Source organism: Furipterus horrens, unplaced genomic scaffold (genome assembly GCF_987537825.1).
Source record: "Furipterus horrens unplaced genomic scaffold, mFurHor1.1.pri manual_scaffold_1, whole genome shotgun sequence".
NCBI classification, from domain to species: domain Eukaryota; kingdom Metazoa; phylum Chordata; class Mammalia; order Chiroptera; family Furipteridae; genus Furipterus; species Furipterus horrens.
The window spans coordinates 98,477,904-98,501,763 of record NW_028327171.1 but is presented as its reverse complement, the minus strand read 5'-3'; the positions used below and the strand labels follow the sequence as shown (position 1 = coordinate 98,501,763).

At 36.2% G+C, this 23,860-nt stretch overlaps 1 long non-coding RNA gene across 1 annotated transcript in view; it reads left to right on the top strand.

The window, feature by feature from the left end:
• The window catches only part of LOC150021572 (uncharacterized), a 558,841-nt gene that overhangs the window by 394,461 nt on the left and 140,520 nt on the right, over positions 1-23,860 (top strand). Inside the window, exon 4 of the long non-coding RNA XR_016508586.1 lies at positions 7,352-7,425. This is a non-coding gene — a long non-coding RNA (uncharacterized LOC150021572). The remainder of the gene's footprint in view (positions 1-7,351; positions 7,426-23,860) is intronic.

The following is a 23,860-nucleotide window of genomic DNA, read 5'->3' as shown; positions in this document are numbered from 1 at the left end:
AGTAGTTCTATCAGAGCAGGGCAAGCCATGAAAACCCACAATTTTGCTGCTGAAAAGGGCTGACTTGATGGAGTAGAAGAAGAAAAACCACATGTCCCTAGCAGCTTTTAGAAACAGTAGCAATCTCAGTGGTAAACAAATAAGGAGTGTAAACATAATACCTAGCCTGAGGTTGCAAGTTATTTTGGGACTGGCGATAGACTGGCATATTAACCAGAAATTTAACAAAGAGAACTGGATAAGGAGACTGGCATAATGGGCCAATCAAAGTTAACACATATCACTGATGATTTGGAAGTCTGCACACATGTTCCAGGAAAATTAAGAGAAGGTCCAGGATAGTCACATACCCAAGGCTGACCCTAAGGTTTTAGGCAAAGTGGAAATATGAGAAAACCCAATGGAAAGTAAGAGCCAAGGAAGACTTGTAAATGCCTAAACTTTGAATGCATTCCCCAACCTATGTACATATCCATTATCAAAATTTGTTAGCTTATTGGCCCAAGGTGTCAAACAAACAAACAGTAATAAAAGCAACAACAACCCCCTGGAGGGATAATCAGAAGCCAGAATCACTATATTACATTGTACAGAATGTCAGTTTTCAAGAAAAAAATTGTGAGACATGCACAGAAACAGGATTGTGACTCTTATCCAGTTAAAAATGAGTTGATAGGAACTATCCATGGGTCTTGGGGTGGAATTTAACAGACAAATATTTGAAATTAACTATTATAAATATGTTTAAATAACTAAATAAAACCTTGTTAAATAATTTAATATATGTTACTATAATTACTCTCCAAATAAAGAGTATTAATACAATGATATAATTTTTTTAAAAAGAAACAAATTAAAATTACAGAATTGAAAACTACAACCACTAAAATGAAAAATATTCCAAAGGGATAAACTGTTAAAAGTTCTGAAGGAAAAATGACTAAAAAAGATGACATTCAAGAATTTTATATCCATCAACACTGTTCTTCAAAAATTAAGGTAAAGATATTCCAAGATAAACAAAGCCTGAGGTAATTTGTGGCTAATAGATCAGCCTTATAAGAAATACTGAATGAAATCTTTTAAATTGAAAAGAAATGACAAGAAAAAGTAAATAAAATCTACCTAAAGATATAAATCGTCGTCGTCGGCAGCCGTCCGTCTCGAGAGACGATGGCGTAGCTTCTTGAGAGTCTATCTGCACCGCCGAGAATGGCTGTGCAGTCCGATTCAGGAGTGACAATCCCTGCCGCACTTGGTACAGGTGAAGGCAGATGGCCGTTGTTGCTGCTGTTGACGCTGCTTCCGCCTCGATCTTTTCTGGGCCGCCTCCTCGTTGCGCGCAGCCTCTGCACGTGACGTACCTTGCCTGACCGCGAGCCTCCAGGCTAGGCGGTCGTCTGCTTGAACTTCCCACGTGTTGAGATTGATGGAGCATTGTGTCATGTCCTTTTTGCAGATGTCTTTGAACCGCAGTTTTGGGCGCCCTGTCATCCTCTTGCCTTCTGCTAGCTCACCGTAGAGGAGGTCTTTGGGGATACGGCCTGCATCCATTCTTTTGACATGGCCGAGCCACCTGAGGCGTCTCTCACTAAGAACTGCATGCAAACTGCTCATATTGGCTCGCTTCAGCACCTCGGTGTTGGGGACCTTATCCTGCCAGGCGACATGCAGGACGCGTCGCAGGCACCTCATGTGGAAGCTGTTGAGTTTCCTTTCGTGCCTTGCGTAGGTGGTCCACGTCTCGCTGCCATAGAGGAGAGTGCTGAGTACGCAGGCTTGGTAGATGTGCAGTCTGGTTTTCTCAGTGAGGCTGGAATTGTTCCACGCTCGCCGGTTCAGTCTGGCCATAACTGTGGCTGCCCTGGCGATTCTCCGGTTGACCTCCAAGTCGACTGACAGAGAGCTCGAGATGGTGGACCCGAGGTAAGTGAAGTCGTTGACAACCTCCAGGGTGTATCCGTCGATGGTGATGCATGGGGGAGTCCCCGTGCCTTGAGCCATAACATTCGTCTTCGTCAGGCTGATGGCTAGTCCGAACTCCTTGCATGCGTGGGAAAGGCAAGTGACTAGCTGCTGGAGTCCCTCTTCGGAGTGTGATGTCAAGGCTGCGTCGTCGGCGAAGAGCATCTCACGGATGAGCACCTCTTTGACTTTGGTCTTGGCTCGTAGACGGGCCAGGTTGTAGAGCTTGCCATCGGATCTGGTGTGAATGAAGACACCCTCGCTGCAGTCCTTAAAGGCGTATTGGAGGAGCATGGAGAAGAAGATTCCGAACAGCGTAGGCGCGAGGACGCAGCCCTGCTTTACTCCGCTGCTGACTGGGAAGGCCTCAGAGGTTGCGCCGTTGTAGGACACCGTGCTGTGCATGTAAATAGCACTGATATAATATAATTATATCAGTAAAAATAGATATGGTATAAATGTATAACAAAACTAAATTTTAGAAAGAAGGAAATAATAAAGATTAGAGCAGAAATCAATGAAATAGAAAATAATAGAGTTGATTCTTTTAAAAGAGTAACAAAACTGACAGACCTTTAGCTAGACTGACCCAAGTAAAAGGAGAGATGATAACATTACCAAAATCAGGAATGAAATTAAACTCCATAGAAATTGAAATAATTAAAAGGTAATACTATGAATAAGTATATTCTAAGAAATGCAACAGCTTACATAAATTGGTCTAATTTGTAGAAATGTACACATTACCAAAACTGATTCAAGAAGAAATAAAAAATCTAAGTAGACCTATAAAAGTAGAGATAAAATTACGTCACCTTACAAAGAAAACTGTGGATGCAGATAGTTTCACTCCTTCCAATCCAATATTTGTAGAATAAATAATACCAATCTTTCACAAACTTTTCCATAAAATAGAGGAAGAAGAAACATTTTTCAATTTATTCAATGAGAACTGTATTACCCTGAGACCAAAGGCAGACAATGACATCTAAGAAAAAAAAAACAGTATTCCTTATAAATATAAACACCAGAATCTTCAACAAGATATTTACAAACCAAATACAATAATCTATAAAAGTGTTATACATCCAGACAAGAAGGATTTAGCCCAAGAATACAAGGTTGGTTTAACGTCCAGTAATCACATGACTATCTCAATAGAGGCACAAGAACCATCTGAGAAAATCCAGTTATCTATTCATGACAGTAACTTTCAACAAAATTGGAAAAGAACTTCTGTAACTTGATAAAGGACATTTATGAAAAGCCAACACCTAACATGATATTTAATGATGAAAGACTGACTGGTTTAACTCCAAGACTAGGAGCAAGACAAGGTTGTCATATCTCTTCTTTTCTATTCAACATTGTACTAGGGTTTATGTTCAGAAAGACAGAAAAAGAAATAAAGAAAAAGAAAACAAAAGGAAAAGGGAAAATACAGAACAGAAAAGGAAGAAATGAAAGGCATCCAGATTGAAAAGTAAAAAATAAATAAAAGTTTTTATTTGCATAAAATAAGTATGTAAAAAATTTTAATGAATGCATTCACACATACACACACACACACAAACTAATAAATGAGTTCAGCAAGTTAACTGGATACAAGAGCCAATCAATATCAATTGTGTTTATATATACTAGCAATAAACAATAAAATTAAGAAAGCAGTTCTATTCACTATAACATCAAAAAGAATAAAGGCATTTTTTGTAGAAATTGACAAGCTGTTTTTAAAATGTATATAAAAATACAAATAACCCAGAACAGTAAGAAAAATTTGAAAAGGAGAACAAAGTTAGATGATTTATACTTGTGTTTTTAAAACTTACTACACAAAACTCTAGTAAAGGAGAGAGTATAGTAGTGGCATACAGATCAATAGAATGTAATTGTAACTCCAGATAATTAACTTTTAACATTTTTGGTCAACTGACTTGACTATGGGTGATGAGTACATAAGAGTTTATTTTACAATGCTGTCTATTCTTGCATATATTTGAGAATTTTCAGAATAAAAAGTTTTAAGTGACAAGAAAAAAGGAATAAGAGAAATGATTAACATATTATAGTTTGTTCTCTATACTGACCACAGAAAAGGACTTGTCTCTTAAAAATCAAATTTGAACAGTGTCAGAATGAATAAATCATAGAGAGGTGAGTGTACTCTCGAAAACAATCTGAGCAAGATACAACGGATGTTGAATAGATGGGATAGCATTAAGAGAAGTGCCTGAATTAAGACAGACCTGAGTTGGGATATACTGGAGTGCTTTGTTTTTCTTTCTGTCAAGGTCTTTGGCATGGGATATCTAAAACTTTTACCTCAATGAGGATTTTACAAAGTAGAGTGTGGTCAGACAGCCCTTTGTTCCTAGAAAATGTTAAGATCTATAGTTTTCACCCCCTTTCATTTTGTTGTTGTTGTTGTTATATAGAGACTTTGGTTTTTCACCATGTGTTTACAGGATAGGTTACTGTAATATAATGCATTTATTACTTATCTGGAAAGCCATTCAGAATCCTTAACTAGTGCAAAACATACAACTCTTTTGCTAAAATGTCTCTGCATTCTTCTGAGCTTTGTAATTTGCATTGACTACTGAGCTGTACCCCAGTGCATCACTGGGTGTTGACTGTAATCTACAAAGTCTTACATAGTTTGGTCCTGATGAAAACAGTCTGACACTGGTGGTCAGTTTCCTAATGACTGAGATTGGTCTAGGTGACCTGAAAATATTTTAACAGATTTTGAAACCTGAAGTGTCAAGAGCAAGTTGGCTTTATTGATGACCCATACTCTGGATATCTGTTTTAAAGGTGGATTGAGCAAACAGTACTGAACTTGGGAAAAAAACAGGAAGTTGAAAAGTAGACAACAGTGCCAAAAATAAGGTTCTAGTTCTAACTTAATACTCCTTAACCTAATCCGACATGCCTTTAGAATATATCATTCTTTGATGACCATTCTTCCAAACAGTTTTTACCCAGTCCTTAACTCTGCTATACAGTGAGAGTTAATGATTTTCTCATGAGGCAGATATGAATAGGAACAGCATTCAAAGACAACTGGTCTCACTTCCAGGGCCATCTTTGGGCCAAGATATGTAGTCGCCAACAGTGAGTTGGCGACTGCATTTTTTGAGTCCTGGCGCAAAGTAAGATCCATCTGTTTTGCCCAGCCGTTTCCCTGAGTGCCACAAAATGGTCCTGTTATTAGTCTTATTTGTGGTCCTATTTGAGGTTAGGGGATAATGTAAATAAACTTCAGTCCTGCTTGTGATGAATGTAACATGGGAAATAAAAGTGGTGTGTTGGTAGTGGTAAGTGATATTGCGTCTCTATTTTCTCAATTGCTCTGTTTTCTTTGGATTGGGAAACAGACATTTAAGAATGAGTTTGTCATCTGGAAGGATAGTTGTGACCAAGTTTCTCTCAACAGGATACAAGATGTTATTTTTGAGCTTCATTACTCTCACCAAGGGGGGAAAAAAAAAGAGGGAAAAAATAAATAAGGAAGAAAGTGAAAGTAAAGAAGAAAGGCAGAGAAATGGAGAGAAAGGTCAGAGGAGAAGGAGGAATGCTGAGAGGAAAGGTAGAAAATGTAACTTAGGCTGTCTATTCATAGAACTGGCTTTATTATTTTGAACTGATAGTTCAACTCACCCCCCAACTGGTGAATCAAGAAAAAGGAAATCTGACTGATCAAATTGAACTGCTAATTGTCAGTTAAATCGTTTATATATAAATATGCGGTCTAGTTTCCATCACCTTTTCTTGTCGGAACTAGACAGTGAATCAGCTTCACTAACTGAATTTGAGTGGTGAGTAGAACAATACCAGTTGGTGATTCAGGTTTATGTAGAGGTTAGCACTTTTTAAATTTCTGAATCAGTTATTGGGGTTTATTGTTATTCTCTATAATTTCTGATTCTGAGTTATTTTTGTCAGTTTCTTTTATAAATGTTTTTTTGCCTTATAAGGAAATATATGCACTCCCTCTCATTCAGTTGTCCCTGGTGACGCCTCCATAATTTCTGTCTTTACACTGGTACATTTTTAGTCTAATTCAGGCATGTGAGAAACAGAGGAAAAGTTTATAGTCAATGTCAGTGAATTTTTTTTTTTTTTGGATCCATTCATGGATAGATATAGTGAATCTGAACCAATTTGCATTTAAAATCTATATACATCAAATAGACACAATACTCAAAATATTCCTCCATATGTTTCAAGGGAAAAAAACAGAATTTGCAAGTAAGAACTAGATGCATTTCCTAATAAAATATGCAATTTCAGGAGTGATTTATGTTCATGCTCTCATATGTGGAGTTATTAAAATATTACCTTGCACTAATGTGAAGGTGGACACAAACATACCATTTTAGTTTTACAAGTATTTAAAAAAAATGCATTGCCAAGATATAAAGTAAAAGAAAGATAATTGTATTGTCTCCATTAAAAATATATATATATGTAAATATATAGATATACATATTTCTAAATCATGGCGTGCCAGTTATTTGAAGCTAAAAAAAAGGGGTGACTTAATCCAGTCTTTCTTAAATAACTATTGTCTTTTTTATAGAGGGTGTTTTATGAAGAAAGAAAGGGTTGAAAAAATAGTGTGACATTTAAAGCCCAAATATTTATGGCATACTTGGAGATTTTAATGCTTGGACTCTTAATTTGAAGATTAAAAGTACATATTAAAAATGTGATTACAGTTATTTAAACAAGGAGGTCTGGTTTAAACCCTGATGGTCTTCCCAGGCTGCTTCAAACAGCAGTGGCTGCATGTGACAAGATATACAATATGATGTGGTATGGGGCATGCTACCCACAATGCATAGCAGTGGGTATTTTGTATTAACAAATATATCGGTTCACCTCCACTTCATCATCTGTCCTGCCACCAGTTTACTCATCTGAAAGAAATGGATCTAACATTTTTTTCCCAATTCTATTTAAAGTCATGATTTCCCTTTAACAGGCAATCATAGATTTTCTTCGTTATTCTCTGAAATTAACATCTTATATAATCTTTAGGTTGTGAAATTGTATAGGGTTTTCTTTTTAAATCAGATAGAATATTGTAAGAATTCAGAGGCACTGAGTTTCTAGTCATATCATTATGAAGTCCTTAACATGGAGGCATATTTTGTTTTTTAGAATTGCCTTCTTTTTTTCCCTCTTTAGATCCTGTTCTTTTCATTAAAAAACTACTCTGGGAACAGGGTTTTTTTTTTTTCTTAACAGAAAAAAGAAGCCACGCTTGACTGATAATGCATTGCTTTGGATAGTGAAACATTATGAAAGTTTAATTTTTAATTAAATCTGAAATACCAATTATAACTGAAAGAGATTTTAACCTGTGTCTTTTCAGACTGCCTGAAGTTACAGTTGGAGACTGAAATCACTGCACCTTAAAAACAAAAGATTGAGCTCCACTGCATTCCTGTAAGTGAAAGCTTCCTACACCTTCCTCTGTGTTTTGGTGACCAAATCAATAAAGAACAAAAATATTGGTAACATAATAACCAAACATGAGTAAAAATTTGAATGTCCCTGAAGAAATTTATGTTTAAATAATGTTCATATTTTAAAAAAAGAAAATGTTGGGATCAATATTTAGTATGTCTTTTTTATCCAACCTAAATTGTGAATCCTTTCTTGTGGCGGGTATGAGTTGCAGTAGGGGCGTCACCCACTGTGCATCAGCACAGTGACATGCACCCTGTCAGGAAGGATCCATACATTTTTGTACAAGTCTCATTGAGTGTAACATTTCTTATGGAATAAAATTCATTTTTTCTTTGTGATGTCATTAGAAATATTTAGCCTTTGTGTCAGTGGAAATGGAGAGAAAGTTCATGATGACATCAAGATTCTGCTGCCTCGAGAACTTTGGGCAAAACTAAGTAAAATGCATAATTCCCTTGTGTGCGTGTGTTCCCCATTCTGCTATGAAGCAGTCAAAATAGCACATCTTATGTCTTCCCGTGAGCTACAAGGCTGTCTCTCAGAGCCCCATTGTTCCATAAATGCATGTCAGAGTCTACCACAGTCTGGTCTACCCTTATTTAGCTGCTGTTTTGTCAATGTACTTGGAAGAACAATTAACATTTGGGATTTCAATGTCTGAATAACAGGCAGTGAATAGAACCCGAGCATATAAAAGATTCAGACGCCCAGGGTAAGAAAACAGAAGCTTATCATTGGTAGGGGAAAAAAGAAAAGCATTTTAATGCTGCACTCAAAGGTTGTGAAATACTACAAGGAAAGTATATCAGTGTTTTTTTTGTTTTTTTTTTTTTTAATTTTAGATCAAAATATACAGTTTGGTAATGATGTCCAGAAGGTTATGGTGTCTTCCTAAGTTTTGCAGTTCAATGTATTTCAAGGTTTTTTGCTAGAAAATCTTAGAACACTTAAATAACATTCATCTGTTTGAGTCATTGTTGGGGTGCCGGATATGGGGTGTACTGCATTGTGGATTTCAGTGTCACGGCACCTGTCCAGCAAAGGATACTGAAGGGGATTCACATGAATTCTTCCATTTTCACTTTTGGTTCACTACACTCTTTTATTATTGACTATAATTCTTTGTGTGTTGACTGTAGACAGTCCTGAAATTGTTAAATATCTCTGCCTGTTGTTTTAATTCCTGCTAGGTCCATTTCTTCCTGTTTTTCTTTTTCTTTTTCTTTTTTCTTTTTTTTTTTTTTTTTTTTTTTTAGAGATGATGCATGGGCAGAGCAAGAGCACCTCACTGTCAGGATATCCAGAGCAAACTTTGGCAGCTTATGTGTGTTGCCCACTGAGCTCACTGCCTTGCTGGTTTGAGTAGATAAATGATGGTGGCTGTTATTTTTGTCATAACTGTAACAGTTCAAACCCATGGATGGTAAGGTCTCTAAAAACATTCATTTTTGTAATCCCCAGTGCTTGGCATAATAACATAATCAAGCAATAGCTGTGGTTATTGTACAATTACAAAATTTATTAGAAGTCAGAACTTTAGGATTCATTCTGTCAGAATATTCAGAATATTTTTGTGTGAAGAGAGGTTAAATAAAGTTTTTGACAGAAACATAATTATAAAGAAATTTGTCAAAGACAAACCTACTGTTTATCATATTATATTAGGCACCTGTCTCCCAGTCTTTCTGCTCTTTACATAAATTTCTTCTGACGAAAATGAGATGTGCCCATTTTTTTTTTTGTATGTGAAATGGTGTTAAGTAGTTTTCTAAGGTGTGTCCTGATCCCATACACTGGAGTTGTCTCCAAAAATAAATCTTCCTAACTCAGGATGGATGATGTTCTACACCTGTTTGTCCAATTGCCATGCAGTGATTGTGCTTCAAGGAAATAGGGAAAGTGGTACAATAGCTATTGGATCAAAGACCAGGGATTTGGGAAGTTGCCATTAGAAACTTCTACTTTCAGTGCATAAAAAGCCAGGACCAGTTTCTCAGCACTAATAAGACCACAACATTCTTTAGAACTCAGAACCCTTTGCCCCCTTGTAAGTTTAGCTTCATGTTGTTGTTTTTTTCATAAGGTCCTCTGACCTGCCCTACCAATTTTAATTTATTTCCAAAAGGAGTTCCTTTATTTTTATTAAATTAGCTTCTGGTGATGCAAATTAAGGCTCTCATAAAACATAGCCTCAGAGGCAGAACTAAAATGATAAAATTTAGGTTAAGTGAACAGTACTGTTATCATGTTGAATAACATGAAGTATATCAAAGAACTTAATAAACATATTTCTCATTTTTTAAGATTAAAAATTGAGGTGAAAGGGGTTTTAAGGGCAGAGCATCATGAAACATTATTGGTAGGAATATCATAAGAAATAAAAAGGTAAGTCATCTTATTTTGAAGTAAGTAAATTGAGGCCCAGTGTAGGGCATCAGTTTGGAAGTTATGAATCGTGAAATAACTGAAGTCATGCAGTACTAAAAAGCAGTGTCAAATCATGGGAAGGGTATGAATGTGGAGTTTGACTGACATATTGCCATCCATCTGACCACCTATGTAGATCATCCTTAGCCATCAAGACCTGAGAGTAGACCTGAATTTAGACTCCAGGGCTTTGATATTTCCTTTAAACTCAGGTATTAAGCAGTGTTTCCTGAGGAACAAATTACATTTTGCTCATTTTATGAAATCGATTGAACTGTATTTCCTTCTACCATGTAGTCCAAAACTCATATATAAAAGGATATTCTGAAAACATAATTGTTACCCAAAAAGTTTTTTTTCCTCTGTACATTTTTATAGCATGCAGCAAGTCACATAGACATAAATTTGTTTGGTTGACTTAATATTCTTTATGATAACTTATAAAATGGACAGAAGACCACTAGAAACTTTAATAGTTTAGTTGGGCTTGGAAGCATGATGAAACCAGTAATCAAAATAGAGCCATCGTGACATGGAATTTAGACTTTGCAAGAGTGTGCATCACACATGGTGTCAGAATGTCACTATTGCCAGGGGTCATTTCCCTCAGAGAAAAGTTTTTTAGAGCTGAAAAGTTAAATGAACTTTAACAATTTAAAATGAAATACTTGCTTTGGTAATTTATTTTGGGTTTTCTTTATTGGATTCTGTCATTTAGCAATCCAAAGTGACCAGTGTAGGAATGTTTCTATTATTTTACACAGAGTAAGTCACAGATACATCTTAATTTCATCCTCAAATTTATTTTACCTCCTCCAGAATTTTTCACCCCTTACTATGAACAAGCTCATGTCACTGTGTCCAAAAAGTTAGTAGCCTAAGTCTTTGTGTCCCAAATGAGGAGACCAAATATTCTGCCTTAAAAAAGTCCTTGGAAGTTAGACATACAGAGATGAAGGGAGAATAGAGGCACACGGATTCCAGTACACAACCTTGGAAGTAGGTTCTCTCCTCAGACTTCTCCTCTCTTTTCTGTATAATAATGGATTAAAATTTCTTCTATACCTCTTATGAATGAACCGTTTCACCAGGATACATAGATAAATAATACCTGTTACCTATCATTAAGAACTTTATTATGAACATCTATTTATGGAGAATTAGCTGTGGTGTCTGTCACTCAGCAACCCAAAGGGCAATGGAGAGGTCACGTTTGAAAGTGAACATCACACATGGGAAGGTAAATAATGACAGAGCTGAAAGAGTCATACAGCTCACTCATTTTACAGATGAGGAAAACAAGTCCCAAAGCAGGGGAGTGATTTCCAAGAGTAACACATTTAGTTGAAAAGCAAATGGCATGGCAGAGATGGGGAGGAAAAAAAAAAAAGAACTTTATTATCTATCTGAGAAATAGATAAATCTTTTTGTAGACAAAATGTTATATGGGTAGAGTAGAGGAAATAAAGGGTTATTATTTCTTCTGGACCATCAAGGAATAATATGAACAAGCAGTCCAAGCAGAGGGAATAATAAAAATAAAAGATGAGGGAACAGTGAGTAGTAATGGTGTGATATGAGTATAGTATGCTGGTTGAGGCCAGTGTTTTCCAAAGTGTGGGTTGCAGGCCATTCACAAGACATGAAAACAGTTTCAAAGATCAGAGTCAATGTGCTTTTAATGAAATAGAATCAAAGGAAAAATAATTTGTAAAAACTGTGTTACATATTTTTAAGGTAATGGCTACAAAATAAATATAATATTTCTTACTGAAAACCTTGCCATAAAAATATGAAAGCAAATCTAAAGAAGATAGGTATTTTAAATACTAAATTCATGTAATCCTCATAAGGGATTATATTATTTTTTGCTTTCTTATATGTGAGAAGATGGAGGGATTAAGCCATTTGTCCAAGTCATACAATAGGTAAATGATAGAGATAGGATGTGAATATATCTTTTAAACTCCACATTAATACTCTTTCCATGATTTGACACCGTTTTTCAACATTACATGACTTCAATTATTCCACTGTTGATAACGCACACATTTGTATCTCTAGTTCTGATATCACTCCCAAACTCCAGTCCTAGTTCCTACAATATCCTTATTTAAATCTTCAACTAAATATAATACTAGTTTCTCAGCGTCAGTATATCAGCATTGAATTCATCCTCCTAGTTAAAAGTCATTCTCCTTTTGACTATCCCAATTTTCTTCACCCCAATTCTCCACGTCTCTTCGATCAAAATATTTTTTTTGCCTCTTTCACCTCCCCACCTCCTAAGATGTCCAATAAATAGCCAAGTTGTTAAATTTCATTCTTTGGTACCTCTGTCCTAGTCAGGCTTTCATCCTCTCTTGCCTACCATAATCTCCTAATTGGGTGAGACAGGGGAAGGGAGACTAGCTTATCCTAAACACTGTTGTTCCATTAGGTTTCCTGAAGCAGGAGCCCCAAGATCATGTCACCATTATTCAGACAAAACTTTAATAATACTATATTAATTACCAAAAAGTCCTAACCAATATTTATAGTATTGTAAAACCTAATTGTAACTCCATTTCTGATTTAATCTTATGGTGTAACATATCATAAACTCAAGCCATATTCCCTCACCACCTTCATTAGTATTGTTTGTACTAATTACATGAAACTTTATTTCCCTGACCTGCTCAGAAATGATCATTTCTCCACCAAGCTCAGCACTGACAATTTGATTTTGGAATTCTAGCCTTCAAACCTGGGAGAGAATAAATTTCTGTTGTTTTAAGTCAACAAGTTTGTAGCAATTTGTTACAGCAGCCTAAGAAACTAATAGAGTACTCACCCACACTGGCTTCTGAGACATGAATTACTTTCTATATTTTTAAACAATATTTATGTGCACACCTTATCATTTTTTAAATATTCACCCAAGGATAAGTCTTTTAGTTTAGAAAGAGAGGAAGGTGGGGAGAGAGGGGGAGAGGGAAAGAGAGAGAGAGAGGGAGAGGGAGAGAGGGAGAGAGAGAAACATTGGTGTGAAAGAGAAACATCGATCAGTTGCCTCCCATACGTACATGTTTGATCCTACTGGGGATCAAAGCCACAACACAGGTATGTACCCTGACTGGGAACCAAACCTGTAACCTTCCAGTGAATGGGTTGGTGCTACAACCAACTGAACCACACAGCCAGGGCCACATTTTATCCTTTTACTAGAAAATAAATTCTTTAGAGGTAGAGTCCATATTTAATTAACATTTCTAAACCCCACAGAAATACCACAATAGATCACTAGCTCATTATTCAATTATGCTAACACTAGTGATATAGAAATAATCCTTTAGATTCTCACAGAACTTATTGTCTGCTAAGGGAATCAGACATTAATGCATAAACAGATATCTACAAATTATAAATTGTAGTCCATTAAAAGAACTAATAGGTATGCAAAACAACAATAGGTGAGGAAAATGTATTATATTGTCCACTGGGTGCTCAGGAAATGATTTTCAGAGAAAGTCTCATTTAAGTTGAGAGTTGGAGGACAAGAAGACCAGCCAAGTGAAAAATTTGGGGTGGGGATGTAAACATGTGGGGGAGAGAAAGTTCCATGCAGAAATAGTATGGCAAAGCCCTGAGGCACAAACTGCATTCAAGCAAACAAAAGGATTCAGAGAATGTCTAGAGGAAAGTGAGGTCAGAGAAGTAGCCAGAATATAATTTAGACTGTGTTCTGAACACACTCAAGAAAGAATATGAGGGGGGACTCAAAAAATCTGGAATTATCTTCTGGAGGGTGGGCCTCTTGTACAGGCTTCTCCCACTAGGTGAGTGTTCTAGCAACCCCTCTGTATCAGTGTACCAACCAGCATTTTTGTGAGATGCTGCATTGGCTTTAGTGAATTTTTTTTGAAGACTCAATGCATTTGCCCATTTCATGGTATGATTTAGGAATGCACCTGCCCACACCACGCTGAATGTTCAGCAGTTTTTGATCAAAAACAGCATGACTCGGGTGCCCCAGCCTCCCGACTTACTTGATCTTACCCCAACTGACTTTTTTGTTTGTTTTCCTGGATGAAAAAGTCCTTAAAGGGTTAACATTTTGCTGACATGGAAGAGGTGAAACAAAAAATGGCAAAAGCACTAAAAGGCATGAAAATCTGTGAGTTCAGAAACTGTTCTGAGCAGTAGATAAAACATCTCAGTAAGTGTACTGCATCACATGGAAAGTGCTCTGAAGGTGACTGAAGTTTAAACATGTAAGAATAAATACACAATTTTTATAAGTAACTTCTGTTTTTTGGGGGTCCCCCCTTGTATAGTAGATGTGGGGAGGGGGGATAAAATAGAAAAAAATATGTATGCTTAACTATAGCTCAAGAATGAAAAAGGATCAAAATAATTCAAAGCTAAATAGTATACACAAGCTCATAGCATCCACACATTTATTTTGAATTCTCACTTAATGTTTACTTCTGATTTTGAGGAGGGCTTGAACTTCTGAAACTGAGGTCTAATAATCCACAATATATTTCTATTTGCATAACCAAAGTAGATATCTGACAACCTTCTAAAATAAGGTAAAGTTAATTTTATTTCCTTTGTACTTAATAATTATTACAGTTCTGTTGTTGGTTAATGGATCTTTTTATTTATTTTTAAATGGTCATTGTGTAAGAAAGGAATGGTACTAAAAATGTAGTTTAATCCTAGAATGCATTTTTAACTATTAAACCTTAACCTTATTTTTATTTTTGGTGTATTTTATCATATGCAATGACCAAGGGCCTGGAGGCAGAGAAAGCCTTGAAAATGAATCATCATTATCCTCATTATTACTACTTTCAAGATTACTGAATTTCTGGATTAAAAATAATCCATACTGTTTTCAAGTGTGATACATTATTATCCTGGAATGTCACTAAGTCAGAATAGATAGTGGTTTGTTTGCAAAGTGGTGGAAATTATCCCCTTTTGCAATTAAAGAAAAACTACAGTAAAGAGAATGTGAAAATTAAACCATAGAGAAGTAGGTTAAGCTCTAAAGATATGAGGAGTTATCTGCTGTAATTTAGGAAAAAGACACTAGAATTATAAAATATTATAGCTACAGAGAACCTTGGGAATTTTTATTCCACCCTCCTCATCTTGGAGAGAAACAAAATTCAGTCCTAGAATTTTTACCCATCATACTTTTAAATCTTAGGGCTGGAAATGTAACTCCAGTTCTTAGGAGCGAGGTTAACACAGCCAAACCAGCTATTCTGTGATCCAAGCTTTCATCATAACCCTTTCTGGTCTTGGGTAGAAAAAGGAATTATTACTACAGGAAATGAATCTTTAATTGATAAAAATATGAACAATATATATTACGTACAATATGTTTACTCAATGTACCAGATGCCTTATAAACATTTTAATCCTTGCTACCATACTCAGCAGCCACTCCACAAAGTAGGAATCATTTCCATTTTATAATGAGAATACTGGGCTCTAGAAAGATGAAGTAATATTCAAGATTGTAATACCAGTGGGTTTGTATTGATGCCATACCTAACTGATTCAAACTCTGTACTGTCTCCTGCTTGGTGTTTTTATCAATTGCATTTTGTTATCACCTTAGGTTACATAATCACAGAGGTCATTAATTCTCCAATAGTGCAAATGTGTGAAAAACTTTGAAAAAAGTAGTTATGAATGTAAGGAAGAAAGTTATATTTAGTATGTGCTGTCTTTGCATAAAGTTGTTTATATTGAGTTCTCACAGCAGTGCCTCAAGATAGATGTTACAATCTTTCGTATACAATTTAGGAAACTAAGGCTTCAGTGAGAATAAATTGCCCCACATATCTGTCTGACCCCAAGTGTTCTTATGTGCCACCCACCTCCCTCTCTGCTCTTCTGGATGCTGGTTAGTTCTATGGTCTGCACATGTCGGCTCCTTATGTGGTGAAATAGAATTTAACACATGCTCTCAAAGACATCCCAAGAAGAGAGTCTGTCGAGTGGGTGCTATTATCAGTTATATCCTCTGGTCCTGAAATAAATACTATGCCACCTATATGTTCTCTTCTTTGAGAACTAAGGACCTGGGAAGATTAGTCAAATTCATGACATTAGTCTTTCATCTCTACACCATCCTGCCTCACTGCGTTTCTTTGCCCAAGACCCCCGTCATATCAAATAGTGGTGCCACTAACCTAGATCATGGAAAAAAGCTTTGAAAGTGAAAAAATAAACTCATTGTCTTTATTAGACCAGTAAGAAGTAATAAGCCTTACATTTTCCTGCTTAAGTCTAACTTATTGGAAGCCTTATAAGTGTGAACTTCTTGGTAAAAACAGGGCTGAGAGAGAGAGAGGGAGAGGGAGAGAGAGAGAGAGTGTTTTGAAATATTTGTTGATGGCAGGTTCCACTTGGAAACATGATCCTGAATTTTAGCATTACTGCATCTATACACCTACATTTCTGAGTAAATCATTGTCTGTTATTGATGCACTTGACAATTATTCTAAAACCAAATGCCACTGTAGAGTAGCACCTGTACACACAACAAGTTTGGAGTAATTAGAACAATGGCTGCAAGTTGTGGTTCTGGAGTTTTTCCTCATTTTCTTCTTGAGTTTGACTTCGTGTTTCTGTGTGAAAGCCCTTAGCAGTCCATTCAAGTATTCTAAAATAACTCTGTGTAAATATACTTCCTGCTTCGCAGTAGGGCCTCCATTCTTTTCTTTTTTTTTTTAATTTAAAATATTTACTTTTTTATTTTTTTCATATTGCATATTTATTTTTGATTTAATCTTTATTGTATTTTTTCCATTACCACTTAGTCCCCTTATACTCCCCTCCCCCAGAAATCACCACATTGTTGTCCATGTCCATGAGTCTTTTTCTTTTTTTTAAGTATATTTTATTGATTATGTTACAATAGTGTCAATTTTTTCCCCTTTGCTCCCCTCTGCCCAGTACCCGCCTCCCCTCCAGCAATCCCACCCCCCTAGGTTCATGTCCATGGGTCATGCATATAAGTTCTATGGCTTCACCCTTTCCTATATTATTCTTAACTTCCCCCTGTTTATTTTGTACCAACCAATTATGCTTCTTAATCCCTGCACCATTGCCCCATTTCTCTCCCTTCCCTCTCCCAGCTGATAACCCTCCAAATGATCCCCATACCTATGATTCTGTTCCTATTCTGGTTTGCTTAGTTGGATTTTGTTTTTATTTTTTAGATTCAGTTGTTGATAATTGTGAGTTCATTGTCATTTTAATGTTCATAATTTTGATCTTCTTTTTCTTAAGTAACTCCCTTTAACATTTCATATAATAAGAGCTTGGTGATGATGAATTCCTTTAGCTTTACCTTGTCTGGGAAGCACTTTTATCTGCCCTTCCATTCTAAATGATAGCTTTGCTATATAGACTAATCTTGGTTGTAGGTCCTTGCTTTTCATCACCTTGAATACTTCTTGCTAATCCCTTCTCGCCTGGAAAGTTTCTTTTGAGAAATCACTTGAAAGTCTTATAGGCACCCCTTTGTAGGAAACTCTGCTTTTTTCTTGCTGCTTTTAAGATTCTCTCTTTATCTTTCACCTTTGGCATTTTAATGATGATGTGTCTTGGTGTGGTCCTTTTTGGGTCTAGCTTGTTTGGGACTCTGTGCTTCCCGGACTTGTATGTCTATTTCCTTCACCAAATATCGGGAGTTTTCCTTCATTATTTTCTCACATAGGTTTTAAATTTCTTGCTTTTCCTCTTCTCCTTCTGGCACCCCTGTGGTTTGGATGTTGACATGTTTAAAGTTGTCCCAGAGGTTCCTAGTCCTCTCCTCATCTATTTCAATTCTTGTTTCCTCATTCTGTACCAGTTGACTGTTTTTTTCTTTTTTATGTTCCAAATCATTGATTTGAACCCAAGTTTCCTTCCTTTCACCATTGGTTTTGTGTGGATTTTTCTTCATTTCATTTAGCATAGCCATCTCTTCTTCCCTTATGCATTTGCCGTACTCAAGCATATCTGTCAATCTGTGATCATCTTTATCACCAGTGTTTTGAACTCTTCATCTGTTAGGTTGGCTATCTCCTCATCGCTTAGTTCTCCTACTGGACCTTGATCCGTTCCCCACTTTGGGCCATACTTCTCTGTCTCCTCATCTTGACAGGCTCCTGTATTTGTTTGCCTCTGTGTCTTAGGTAGGGTTGTTGCTCCTGTTACATTGTAAGGGGCTGAACCTTAGGTTTTCTCATCAGTAGAGGGCAACCTGTTTCACCACGTTGTGACGCTCTATGTGGGGGAGGGTCTGAAAGGGAACAATGTTGCCTGCTCAGGACTCACCCCTTTTCCAGGCACTTCTCCCACTTCCTTATGGGACTGGCGCCACTCTAGTTGTTGCCCTGGCCATTGTTTCCAGAATGAGTGGGTCTGCAGATGTTCTAGGACCGTGGCGGCCCTTTCAACAAGCAAACTCTGCTAAGAGACCAGCAGTTTCTTCCTCCGCCCCAACTCCCACTGGTTTGCACAGTCAGAAGCAATGAGGCTTAATTTTCCCTGGGGCCAGGACCATAAGCTGCACAGTCTGGTCAGGAGCTGGGAACGCTCCCCAGGTGTTCCGCCCCACTTTTTAAAATGTGTGACTGTGCTTTCTGCCAGCCTGCTGCTGCTGCAGCTGCTACTGCCACCACACCGTGTCCTCTCCACCCTGGCTCCGCCCCTCCTACCTGTCTGAATGAGTATTTCTTCTTTATATCTTTGTTTGCTGTACTTCCATGCAGCTCGATTTTCTGGAACTTCTAGTTGTCTCTAGTTTTGAGGTCGTTGTACTCCTTAGTTGTCGAGGGAGATGTAATGTGTCTGTCTAGGCCTCCATCTTGGCCAGAAGTCCCAGCTCTTCCTTTTTTAATAAGAACTGACTCTGTCATACTATGTGAGACTCTGATTAATGACATAATACAATACTATCCGTATCATCACTGCAGTTGCCACTAAGGATGTAGCAAGTGTAATTGAGAGGGAAGAGCGTGGAGCTGAATGTCTTGATACTTGTGTCAGGCATTCTCAAAGTTTTGTCTAAAGGTCATGTTCCTTATCTGTAGGGGACATTTTTTTCTATCTTACAGACATTATGCAGAGAAGTCAAATGATCATATATATATTTTTCTATGAAATAAAAATAGTTCAAAAAGATCAGGTATTACTGTTATAGTAAAAATACAGTATTCCTAGAATTATAAATCACTTGGAGGTCTTAGGAGTGAGATGCTTTATCTGATGTATTAGTGGGTAGAAATTTGGGTTTTTGTTAACATGTAAAGAAGTACTCTGTTGCTACTAAGCACTGTCATACATTGGTTACCATGACTAAGAATGAATTGCCACTGATATAGTACTTCTTTCAAAGATTTATTTTAAAAGCATTTTTACTATAAATTCTCTGATCCAGTTTTCTCAACTTAAAACAAAATTATCTGTTTTATCTTCTACATCAGTTAATTTCTTGAGGAAAAGAACCATGAGTAATTTGCTAATATTCTCAGTCAGTGAACCTGGTACCAGATAGGTTTTTAGTAAGTGTTTGTTGACTATTCTGTGTAAAAATTCAGTAAAATTTTAATATTTTTAAAAAGATACTAAATTCATTAATTTGACCACTTGCATATCATGTGATATGGGCACACATTATTGAAAATTATACAGCCATTAGAAAAAGAATGAATTATACCTATTGCTATTGACTTGGAAGGATGACCACAACTTATTAAATGAAAAGAACAAATTTTCATGGTAATACATTGTACATGTTGGTATGAACATGAGGAAAGCTATAGAAAAATACATACCGTATTCTTCACAGTGATTACTTCAAGTGTAAGAACAAACAAAGACTTGGAAGATTATTATTTTTTCTTTAAATATGTTTTATTATTTCACTGATAAAAAGTCTTTATTATGAAAGTAAGTTTGAAAATGAATGTATAAAACTACTTTTTAAATTACTACCTTTTATTTTTTGGAAAAGGAGCCTGACAAAAATAATCACGATACAGAAGTTTTAATTTCATTGTATTGTCTCAACTTCCATAGTACACACTCTATATAGATTAGTCCATTTAATCAACAGATATTTTCTGAGCAAGGAAAAGAGTTTTGATCCTGAGTACATAACCTACAAATGCACACACACACACACACACACACACACACACAAAACACTAAAGAATTTTTTATTTTGCTATCTCTCTTTCACCCCCATGTATCTCTTCACTATAGCTACACCAGTGTTTCTCTTAACTTTTCCTCCCTGCTCTCTTCAAGAGCTCCCACTTACCCTCCTTGGTCCAGGTCAACTAATTTTTTCTACTCATTTTCAAACTCCTGGCTGGGTCTGTAGTATTTTCTTTCTGTTGTAAATCTCACTAGACTTACTGACTTCTGTTTCTCTCATTTACTTAGGGGTGATGGGGTGGCAGGGGACTTTGCAAGATAGGGTTTCATGACTATATTCCCAACAGAAAATTTATAAGAGTTTAAGTAATTGAAGGGGCAGACACAGAATTCTTAGCTTAAAAACATAAAAAGTCCCCTTTAGAATGCCCTTGAATACACTTGAGCCAATGACATGGGCAGAACATCTAATTTGGAATCAGGCAAGAGAGGATTATACAGTTTGAGGGACTGTACCTCCCAGAGCTGTTACATTTCTAGATCCCATCCAGAGTCATCCTGACAATGAAACCACCTTTATGGATGGAGGACAAAAGCACTGCAAACTGAATTTAAAAGACAGGAAAGTTTTTGCCCTGCCTAGGTAGCTCAGTTGGTTGAAGCATCTTCCTATGCACCGAAAGATGGAGGGTTCCTTGCCGGTCAGGGCAGATACCTAGGTTGCAGGTTTGATCCCCTATTGGGGTGCATACAGAAGGCAATCCATTGATGCTTCTCTCTCACATTGATATCTCTGTCTCTGTCTCTCTCTCTCTCTCCCTCTCCCTCTGTCCCCTCCCCTTTCTCTCTTTCTCCCTCTCACTCTCTCTGTAAAATCTATGAACATATCCTCAGGTGAGGATTTTTTAAAAATAAAAAATAAAATAAAAGACAGGAAAATTCTAGTATTATAACCACAGCTAGCACAACCAATAATGAACAGATATACTTTGCTTCATGTTATTACCAATTATGATAGAGGCTTTAAGAAAAAGGAGGGAGAGAAGGGGACGGATCCAAGGAGGGGTAAGAGAAATAGGGAGAAATGGAGAGAGAAAGAGAATCCCTTCTCCCAAATAAAAAAGGGGGAGAGTGGAAGGATGCAAGAAGGTGGTTGGTTAGGGAAGTAGAAAGCATGGAGAGAAAAACGAAATGTATTTTGACACCCCAGTTCTTTCTTTGCAACTGCACAAGTTTTTCCTGGTCCATCATGAGTCCTACCCAGGTGGGCTGGGTCTGTTTGGCACTTCCAGCCAGCCAGCTGTCCTCTCCTTCCATTTAGAGAGTGCTGACTCAGAGTGAATCACTTACAGTTGTTGGAAACTCTTTAAAATATGCTCACAATTATGTTTGTTGCTCTTAACATCAGGGGGGCTGAAGAATAAGCAGCTGATCATGGTAAGCTTGCCCAAATATGTAGGTCTCCTTCTCTGCTCCATGCCTTTAGTTTAAGAGATTTATGCATACAAAGAATGTAAATTCTTGTTTATGTTTTATGATTCCTATCTGTGCCCCAGTAATCTGGTGAGAACAGTAAATCTAGATAGAAAAATATGAAATATAGCAGTATAGTTAGAAAAACAAATAATATTTATTAAAAGATTTTAATGAGATTAAAATGCTTATATAATGTTAACCAAGAAAAGCAAGATAAACAACTTACATAAAATATTAAGCATTCATTTCTGGGTGGTTAATGCTCATTTCTCTTCCATTCTTTTTATTTTCCAAAAGAAAAAGAAAAGAAAAGGTGCTATTGAGATATCCTTCCTTGTTTGATTTGTTTGTTTGGTTGCTTGGTTTTGATCACTAAATTAATTTTAATAGTGGCATCTCTTATAATAAATTAAATGATATTTAATTTTTTTAACTTTTCAGTTGACATTCAATATTATATTAGTTTCAAGTGTACAACATAGTGACCAGACATTTATATAACTTATGAAATGATCCCTTGATAAGTCTAATACCCCAACACCATATCGTTATTACAATACTATTGGCTATGCTCTCTATGCTGTACTTTACATCCCTGTGACTGTTTTGTACCTGCAAATTTGTACTTCTTAATCCTTTTCATTTTACCCATCCCCTCAACCCCCTTTCACTTGACAACCATCCATTTGTTCTTTATCTATGAGTTTGTATCTATTTTCTTTGTTCATTTATTTTGCTTTTTAAAATCCACATAAATGAAATCATATGATCTACTCATTCGTCTTTATCTGATTGATTTCACTTACCATAATACCCTCTAGGTTCATCCGTGTTGTCACAAATGGCAAGATTTCACACTTTTTTATGGCTGAGTATTGTTCCATTATATATGTATATATATATATGTGTGTGTGTGTGTAATATATATGTGTAATATATATTACATATTCTTTATCCATTCATGTATCGATGGACACAGGTTGCTTACATATCTTAGTTATTGTAAATGTTGCCGTAATAAACATAGAAATGCATATGTCTTTTCGAATTAATGTTTTAGATTTCATTGTATAAATACCCAGAAGTGGAATTGCTGGGTTTTTCTTTCTCTCTTGTTATAGCCTTTGTTTTAAAATCTCTCTTGTCTGATATCAGTATTACTACCCCAGCTATTTCCCCCCATTTTTTATTTGCATGATGTATCTTTTTTAAAATCAGTTTACTTTCAGTCTGTTGTCTTTTGATCTGAAGTAAGTCTCTTGTAGGCAGTATATGTATGAGTTTTGTATTCTTATTCATTCAGCTACAGTTTCCATTTAGTTTTTTTATTGCAACATTTAATCCATTTACACTTAAAGTAATTATTGATAGATCTGTAGTTATTGCCATTTTATTATATATTTGACCTTTTTCTTCTTTCTCCTCACCCCTACTCCTCTTTGTTTTCTTCTTCTTCTTTTTCTCTTCCTCCTCTTCCTCCTCCTCTTCCTCTTCCCCTTCTTTTTCAAGAACCTGTGACATTTTTTGTTATACTGGTTTGGTGGAGATGAACTCCATTAACTTTTTCTTGTCTGCAAAGCTCTTCATTTCTCCTTGATTCTAAATGATAGCCTTGCGGGGTAGAGTAATCTTGGTTGTAGGTCCTTGCTTGTTATCCCTTTGAGTTTTTCATGCCAATTCCTTCTGGTCTGCAAAGTTTCTGTTGAGAACTCAGCTGACAGTCTTATGGAAGCTCCCTTGTAGGTAACTAGCTGTTTTTTCTTGCTGCTTTTAAGATTCTTTCTTTGTCTGTAGCCTTTGCCATTTTAATTATGATGTGTTTGGTGTGGATCTCTTTGAGTTCATCTTCTTCAGTATTCTATGTGCCTTCTGGACTTGTATGTCTATTTTCTTGTCAGAGTAGAGAAGTTTTTAGTCATTATTTCTTACAATAGGTTTTCAATACCTTGCTCCCTCTCTTCCCCTTCTGCTACAACTATGATGCAAATGTATTATGTTTGATGTTGTTCCAGAGGTTCCTTAAACTATTCTCATTTTTTAAATTCTTTTTTTTTTTTTCTGATTGGGCGTTTTCTGCATTCTTACCTTCCAAAGTGATGAATTGACCCTCTGTTTCATCTACTATTGATTTTATCTAATGTATTTTTCATTTCAGTTATTGTGTTTTTCATTTCTGACTGTTATTTTTTATAGTTTCTATCTTCTTATGTTTATATCTCTTTGTTGAAGTTCTCACTAAGTTTATTTTTCCCCTAAGTTCTCAAAACATACTAGTAACTAGTATCTGGTAGATTGCTAGCCTCCATTTTCTTTAGTTCTTTTTCTGGAGTTTCATCCTGTTTTTTTTATTTGG